The sequence below is a fragment of the Vipera berus genome (genome assembly GCF_964194415.1).
Source record: "Vipera berus genome assembly, chromosome: 1".
NCBI lineage: Eukaryota > Metazoa > Chordata > Lepidosauria > Squamata > Viperidae > Vipera > Vipera berus.
The window spans coordinates 242316253-242325563 of NC_138202.1; positions in this window are offsets into that span (position 1 = coordinate 242316253).

Sequence of the window (9311 nt, forward strand, 5' to 3'; positions counted from 1 at the left end):
GCTTCATAGCCAATGAAAAACTGGATGGGGAGACACATCTGCAATTAAGGCTGAGAGACTAACTCCCTCCGTATCCAACATGCTCATTGCTTTGGTGCCTTGTCTAACCTTCTTAAATGGCTTATGGATGGCTAGTGGTGAAACAAAAAGGCAAAGGAAGTTGTTTTGGTTATTATAATCCAAAATAATTAAACAGGATGAAGAGGAAGCTGGTTGGAGTTCAGCTTTTGGGGTGACAGACATGATGGGGACACCTCAAAAGTCATCTTTCCCAGGGACTTTTCAAGCCTTAGTAGTGCATTAGCTTGAATACTTAAAGTGGCTTACCAGATTTTTACTATACGATATCTCCAAGGGAAAAATGGCAACTCACCATTAGGATCATTCTAATGCTCTTTAAACTAAAAATGGATTTAAAGACAAAAGCAGAAAATCACTGATTGCTACAAAAAGATACAAAAATGTTTAACTTTTTTGATGTCATCTTCTCAGTCTAAACATAGTAAGCTGTGATAAGCAGACACATCTTAGCACATACAGTATTCTCTTTTCTTCATTTGGTCTTTTCTAGATGTAGTTACTGGATGTTTGGTAGAAAAGCTTCATATACTATACATGAGGTCTTCCTAGGAAAAGAATATTTTAAACCTGACACAGCTCTTCTTTGTGGCATATAGTTTGAGTAGCCTTGATTCCTCTGAGGAAACTTCCTTATGTTCTAACTCAGGCCTGGCTGAGGAATTCTGGGAGTTGAAGTCCTTGAGTTATAAAAGGGCCAAGTTTGAAGACCCCTGTTCTAACTTGTTGAATGAACTTCCCTGAAGGATTGAAAAATAGTGACAAAAGTGTTACCTTTACCTGGAGCTTTCCTCTGGTTTACTCTTTCTTGATGCAGAAACTACTCTGATCAGGGTCAGTTTATCAACAGACTGATTGAGAGACTGAAATATTCACAAAATGGTACTGCAAAGCACTGTTTAAAATAACCGATTAAATAAAAAAGTGTTCCTGAGGGACCTTAGTATCAATAAAAAAAATGTGTTTAATCATAAAACTTATTTTCAGGATTTGCAATTATGTAATGTCCTAGATTGTCCACTGTATAACCTTGATAGAGCCATGGCATGCTAAGAAATCTACAGGTCCTGTTGGTTGAGTGCACCACTGTTTAAAGCAGCGCAGAGAATTATTCTTGAATCCAGAAGGAAGAAAACTATCTGAAAATATTCTGTACACACACTGCTGATAATAATCTATCTTTTTCTCAAAAGTGTTTTAATTTTTTTCCTGACACAAGACATAATTACTGAAAATGACCTAGTATTTTGGGCATCCTCTGGTGGGTTGTTCTTTCCCCAGCTCCACACTAAATGTTTATTTGCCACTGAAATATTTATCTTTCAGCATATATGAAAAGATAAAAACAAAACATAACACGGCATCCTACAAAACAGAAGTAAAAAAAATCAAATGTGAAAGAACAGATAAGACCCATCCATTTCTTCTCAAAAGCAGAGATAATTAAACAATTTACATCTGATGTAGGAAAGTTATCAGTCAAAACACCAACAAGCTAAAAAAAATAGTCGCAAACAAGGCATTGCAATGATGACTCTTTCTACTCCCCTTCTACTCTGCCTCAGAAAGTAAGACAGATGATAGACAGTCACAGATGATAATATTCTGGGAATACTCTGGGAAAAATACTCTGGGGGGAGGAATTCCAGGAACTGACAACTTCAAATGGAATTTGAAACAACTTCAACATGAGGTTCTAAAGACATCAAATGGAATTTGAAAATGGATCGACCTGCTTTAAATACCGGTTTGAGTACAAATTCTATACTTAGAAGTGTAGGAGAGAATATATAAGCAAACATCCATAATTCCATAATACTATTCAGATAAAGGAACGCGGTGGCTCAGTGGATTAGGACGCTGAACTTTTCGATCAGAAGATCGGCAGTTTGGCGGGTCGAATCCTGAGTGCCGTGTAGCAGAGTGAGCGCCTGTTACTCGTCCCAGCTTCTGCCAACCTAGCAGTTCGAAAGCACGTAAAAATGCAAGTAGAAAAATAGGGACCACTACAGTGGGAAGGTAACAGCGTTCCATGCACCTTTGGCGTCTAGTCATGCCGGCCACATGACCACGGAGACATCCTTGGACAAGCGCTGGCTCTTCGGCTTTGAAACAGAGATGAGTACCGGTCCCTAGAGTTGGAAACGACTAGCACACATGTGCGGGGGAACCTTACCTTTATTCAGATGAAATGCTTAGGATTTTAAAATAGGGTAGAAGTCAGAACCACGCATCCTATACAGTACTGCCAGCTTCACCTTTTGCTATCCCCTGCTTTTTGTGGGGCCTGAAGGGAAGCTGTGTTCATATTAACTTGAGAAATGACTGCGCCTGTCCAGTGCAGGGACTCTAATAAGGCCAGGTCCTAGATTGTACATAAAACTGTAGTTGTGTTCAAGTTTCTTTTTGGATTAAGTTACACCGCAAGGCAAAGTTCTCAAGGCAAAGGAGAACAAAGGATTAAGTGGTCAATATGCTGATATAGGTTAGTAGGATGAAGGTTCATCTTCTACCTGGCTTAACATGTTCAGCTGAATGCCTATATACACACAGTTTGTACATAAAATAATGTTCAAACAGCCCTACCAACTTTTAATCTACTTTCTAATCTAGATCGATTCACATTCCTTGGAGCATTTAGCTCTTTGGTAGGCTAGTAGAAACATCATTCTCTCCCAATGCAAACTGAGAAAGTCTGATAAGCTAAGAATAGAAATTTAATGGTTTAAAACCTTTTATCATGAAAAGTAGAGCCTCAATCTTCCCTCCCATCCCCAAGTGAATAATCCCATGTGGTGTAAATAACACAGCAGAAATAGAAAGGAAATACGGTAACTGGTTGCTGCTGTTTAATACTTTTCTACTTGCAGCATTATTAGGTGCTTCTTGGTTTCAGTGGAGAGAGGTTAAAAATGAGATTAAATAGATAATTTTTCAGTTCTTTTCTATATGTATAAAATACAATGATCTAAGTCCCGTAGATAAATGCCTTCTATCATCTTTGGAGTCACCAAAATAGCCTGTGACCTGGTCTCCGATCTAGCAACCAGATGTCTTTCAGAATTTTTTTCTTGGATGTGCTCTTGTAACCTTGTGCAACTAAGTATTCTTCATATGCATTGAACTACAGATTCCATAATTCCCAGTCAGGTTATCATTACAAGTAATTCTTAACTTATGACCAGAATTGTGACTTTTGGTTCCTAAGCTATGCGGTCATTAAGCGAGTCATCGTGTGACCAATTTTTACATGTTTGGTAAGCAAACCACATGGTTATTAAATGAATCCTATTATCATTAAGCAAATCCAGCTTCCCCAATTGGCCTTGTTCGTCAGAAGCCAGCTGGCAAGGTTGCAGATTGTAATTGTGTGTTCACTATCATAAATGTGAGCCAATTGACAAGCACCCAAAGTATGATCATCGTGTGACCACGGGAAAGGTGTCATGATTGTAATTTTGAGGACAGGTGACAAATAACTTTTTCCCAAGGCTTAGAATTGTTGCTAAGCATCCTAAGCTGAGAATTATTTGTAACTCTTTCAAGGTTGTGCAGCCCATGCCGTGGTTTTGGGCTTTGAAATAATCTGCTAGCGATTGTGCTCCAAAAAGAAAGTGCAGCCAAGTTAAAGAACTGAAAAACAAACAAAAAGGAGCATAGATTTAGTATATCGTAACCTCGCAGTTTGAAATCATGCAAGTAGATTGATAGGTGACACTTTGGTGGGAAGGTAACAGCACTCTGTGCGCCTTTGATATATAGCCATGCTGGCCACGTGACCCTGGAAGCATCTTCAGACAACGTTGGCTCCCTCACCTAAGAAATGGAGATGAACAATGCCCCCGAGAGTGAAACCCGACTAGACAGGGCAAACCTTTATCTTTACTTTTTTTAAAAAAATAAATGTTTTGAAAATAAAACTTAAAGTAAGCAATCACGTTTTTTATATCTTCTGGGACATTTAAAAATTCTCCTTTGTGCCCCATGAAAAATTAGATTTCAATGGCAATTTTGAGGTGTACCTTGAATCACAGCAGTGACTTTCTAGAATGGCATGTTACAGAGCTTCAAGTTCTTCCTGGATAGATTTTTTGGTGTGTGTGTGTTTGTGTGTGTGTGTGTGTGTGTGTGTGTTTGTGTTTGTGTGTGTCCCCGTGTGTGTGTGTGTGTGTGTGTGTGTGTGTGTGTGTGTGAGAGAGAGAGAGAGAGAGAGAGAGAGAGAGAGAGCATTAATTTTTTTTACAAAAACCATTGTTTATTGCACAAAGAACTAGAAACCTTCCCGGTATGATTAAATCTTACTTTTGCATTAAAGAAAAAGCTTTGCATCAAGTACTTAATTAAAATGTTGCTAAAATGCCACCATAAACCATAGCAGATCATTGATGTTCCAGCTGAGCAACAGAAATGGCTATTCATTATAATTAAATTTCTTTAAAAACAGATTACCTGGAATACATCCAAACTGAATTTGTTTGAGGTCAGTTTAGCCATTGGCACACAGTAAAGAACACAGCAGAATTTACAAGATGGCAATCCTCTCTAGACATCATTAAACCAAGCACCTGGTTTTCCATAAAAGCCTCATGCTAGGCACATTGTAAATGCATGCTGTGCATATCAAATATAAATGCATCGATTACTGTTTCTGAAACCAGACAAAGAATAAGGTAAGATTTTCCTGGGAGTTGGCAAGCACAGTTATCATAGGGCTGCCAATGCACTGAAGCTAAACAGATCAAGTACATCCACACTTCAATAGCCTATCCACACCCATCCTGCAATGTCTAACTACATACCATTAAAGTCCATAAGCTAAATAAATTGAAGTACTCAAGTTCAAAAAGATTAATCACTTTAGCAGGTTAAAAAATGCTGTTGTTTTATCTCACAAATTCTAAGTTCTACCGTATGTATTTGTGTTCCGAAGGTGCAAAGAAACTGATTGTTGTGGGTCGAAGATTTAAATAATCTTATAGCAGAGGTGAGCTGTTTTTCTCAATGTCCTATTCATCCTGTCCGTCTCTCAGTGTCCTAATTGTTCACTTCTCCTGCAAAGTCACATCTTTCTCTTTTCTACTTCATTCTCAGAAGACTTTAGAATTTCTTCTGTGTCTTTGAGTTGTCTGTATTGTTGTGAGACAACAGAGAATCCTCTGTTTTGCTGTTACAATATACAACCCTTTGCCATTTGCAGTTTTTTGGCTACACCATGTAGTTAGAAAATAAAACCCACAAGAGACGCATATCTTCCCGAAGGATTCAGCTGAAGAGCGGGAAGGCAGGAAGGTTGCAGGTCACTGGTGAGAGGATAGTCCAATGGAAACTACGAAACTGACATATGACTATGGAGATTATCAGTCATCCAAGTCATGGTTGTCCCAAAGATGCTTTTTCAAAAGACTTTGAAAATAGCATTCATAACACAAGTACACAGAGTTTAGAGATACCATACTGAAAACATGCTAAAAGATCTTTGGAATAACGTGTATTAGGCAGGAGTAATAGAGGAACTAGCCAGACAAGATATTTGTTCCTGGGGAAATTTGTGAAGAATCTATTTGCATAATTTATGTTTTATTTTATGAAACTTAATGGCAAATACCAATAGAAACTGAACTTATTATAGAACTTCTCATCCAGCATAGTTGGAAGTACAGAAATAAATTATACAGAGTGTAAATTTGGAAACAATCCTCCATCACAAAACTATTTCTTACCACCCACATGGATTACAAAGCGTCAACCCTTATTGAGATGTTGCTACATCTTCAATGAAGTGAAACGTCTTCAAGGAAAAACCAAGTCCAATTGCCTTTTGAAAAAGCGCCTTTGGAACTAACATACATTCTTCTACAAAGTTATAGGTAAGCCATTGCAAGACGCATGCACCACACCCAGGAAAATCTTTTCCTTTGAATAAACAAGGAGGAGTGGGAAACAGCTTCTTTTCCACCATGGTGAGTGAGAATAGTCGAAAAACATGTGGGAAATGCATTTAGCACGAGTCTTCTTTTCTTAGTTAATCAGAAAGACTCAAAGATTGAGCACCCAAACATAAGCATGGATTTACTAATTCTGGGGAAAATCCTACACCCTACACCCTACACCCTAAAAAGCAGAAAAATGACAAAGGATGTCTGTGTAAAAGGAAAGAGAGTGAGTGCATCCTGACCAACCCAAAGCTCTGACTGAAGACATTTTAGCCAGAACAGCTATATAAATCAAAGAAATGAAAAATAAAAAAATAACATCTCAATAAGGGTTGACACTTTGTAATCCATGTGGGTGGTAAGAAATAAAGTTTTGTGATAGAGGATAGTTTCCAAATTTACACTCTGATAATTTATTTCTGTACTTCCCTCTATGCTGGATGAGAAGTTCTATAACAAATTCAGATTCTACTGGTATTTGCCATTAAATTTCATAAAATAAAACATAAATTATGAAAATAGATTCTTCACAAATTTCCTCAGGAACAAATATCTTGTCTGGCTCATTCCTCTATTACTCCTGCCTAATACAAGTTATTCCAAAGATCTTTTAGCATGTTTTCAGTATGGTATCTCTAAACTCTTGTGTACTTGTGTTTATGCATGCTATTGGGTAAACGAAGGGGGAATTCCTACAGAAATGCAAAGTAATAAATCAAATGCACCACAACAAACTGTACAAAATGAATGGAGAAGATGGATTGAATATATTGAGAATAAATATGGGACTAAAAAGTTTCATTTAGCATTTGAATAAGTAGTGGATTTTTATGATGTATGATTAGTTATTTGTTACTTTATTAATATTATGACTATGGAGAGTTAAAGTCCGATAGAACTTAATGTTTTATTTTTGTTGTTAGCATATTTTAGTTTATGTTTGTATTATTATACCCTGTATTCAGCTCTGGGAAGTCGGGGAGGGGGGAGGGGAGGGGAGGGGAGGGTTGGGGAGAGGGGAGGGGGAGGAGGGAGTTCATTGTATTTAAAAATTGTAAAACTTTTCAATAAAAAAAACTGTACAAAATGTACTACAAGCCAGATGCTCTAAATACTTTCGCAAACCAAGGAAACTGTGAATGTATTGAAAATAGTTTTTTTACAACATTACTTCTTATAGAGACTTTTCAATATGATAGATATATATTTACGTTGAATAGCTTCCTCCAAATTTGGTATTCTTAGAAAAGCTCCTTCATTTTATGGTCAACCAGCCAAAATTTCTTCATTGAAGCAGATAAAATGCTAAGTAAAGAAACGTTTTCTTTGAAAGTCCTACTTAATCGTCTCTTGTGCGTTCTAGGCATTATGCATGTAATATGATACACCCATCTGAAGTGCTTTAGTGTAACCCTAATACTCTTGGAAACAACATAATGTAAAAGTGAAGGTAATCATAATGGATGGCAGAACCGAAAGTATATTATTATTATTATTATTATTATTATTATTATTATTATTATTATTATTATTATTATTATTATTATTATTATTAATTTTATTTGTATACCGCCCTTCTCCCGAAGGACTCAGTTTAATTTTATGAACGCTCCTTTTCTCCTGTTGTACTAACTATACCATATTTTGGTGTCCTATGTATGGAAACCCCTGATTTTGATAAACCATGTTTTAAATCCAGTGTGTGAAGCCAGCGAGTGGATGCATTGATTAAATAGATATCAGAAAATGCAGATCAAGCAGATCACAGAAAATGAAGCCTATTTATATAATTTCACAAGCAAAAGCACTGTGGGATCAGTATCTTTACTACAAAAAGAAAAAGACCCCAAAAAAAAAGTTCCAAGAAGGGCTTCATGATCTTTAAATGTTTCTGTACTGAATGAAAAGAACAGGCACTATAAATTGTCACTAGTCGTCCTCGGACAAACGCTGGCTCTTCGGCTTTGAAACGGAGATGAGCACCGGCCCCTAGAGTTGGAAACGACTAGCACGCATGTGCGGGGGAACCTTTACCTTTACTAGAGTGCAGTGATTTTAGTCCATGTTGGCTCTAGTGGGGGGAGCAGCTTTTTCAGAATTACTTCACATAAACTTTCTATTCATTCAAGCCTGGGTGACTTGTCCACAATCCTGCTTGCCCATCTTCTGCTCCTGCTTATTATCTTTCCCTACATCAAAACAGCCGTGCAAGGACCAAGAGAAGGGAGGAGAGAGGACTAGATCAGGTTGTGGCACAACAAGCAGAGGAGGAAAAGTGGATAACCAGATAACAGAGAGAGCAAGCAGGAGAGGCTATCCTTAGTTAGCCTCTCGCATTACCAGAAGACTTGAAGGTAATTGGCTGTTCTCCATCCTTCAAGACATGATCTCTGTGGACTTTACAGAATGGTGACCTTGTATATTAACCAGGAGTGCAAGGTGAAAATACAGAACTTACTTAAAAAAATAGAAGAAGGAGGAAAAAAAAGATTTCTATAGTGTTGGTAACATTGCTATGGTTACTATGAGGCTCTCAACAGTAATTGGAAGAAACTCTCCTAAAATACATACTTGACAATTTTAACTTCAGAAAGCATTGAGTTCCTCAGTAAAGCTGAAACAGGCCCTCCCGGGTCCTGGTAAGGAGATTTGGTTTGTGAATTCCCCTACATTAAGCATTTTTCACTGTACACGCAGTGAACATTTCTGGATCAAGGGCAGATTAGCTTCTATGGGATCTTGAGCAAAGTAGGCAAACAGAAGGATGGAACACAACCATTAAAAACTGAGAAAAAGCTTGAAAGCATCACTATTACCTCATTGACTTACCAAAGCAAATAGAAATTGATTACTGCCGCGGCATACAATTCTGAATTTTCCTTTTTTTTTACAAATTTTATTGATTTTCTAATATTACATTCACATATTTGAAAAGCAACGGGTGGCTGGGTAGTAGTAATTCAATTACATACAGATATCATTAGTTCAGATTTCAAATTGCTACCATAAATATTTCCTCTCTTTTTCCTTTCATATATACTGTCTATTTGTAAATTAAGGCAAGTTTTATCCTATCCATCACATAGAAAATAACTTTCTTACATATATCCATAGTTTTTAGTTTACACATATTCTAATTGTTTTAACATACAATCTTTTAGACAATCAATGACCTAATAGATTTTTCAATTTTAATTTCCACTAACATTTAGATTTAACGTTTGATATTTATCATTCCCAAGATTTTAGTATACTCCCAATTCATCTATCACCATTCCTCACAAAATCTAATATTCAAAA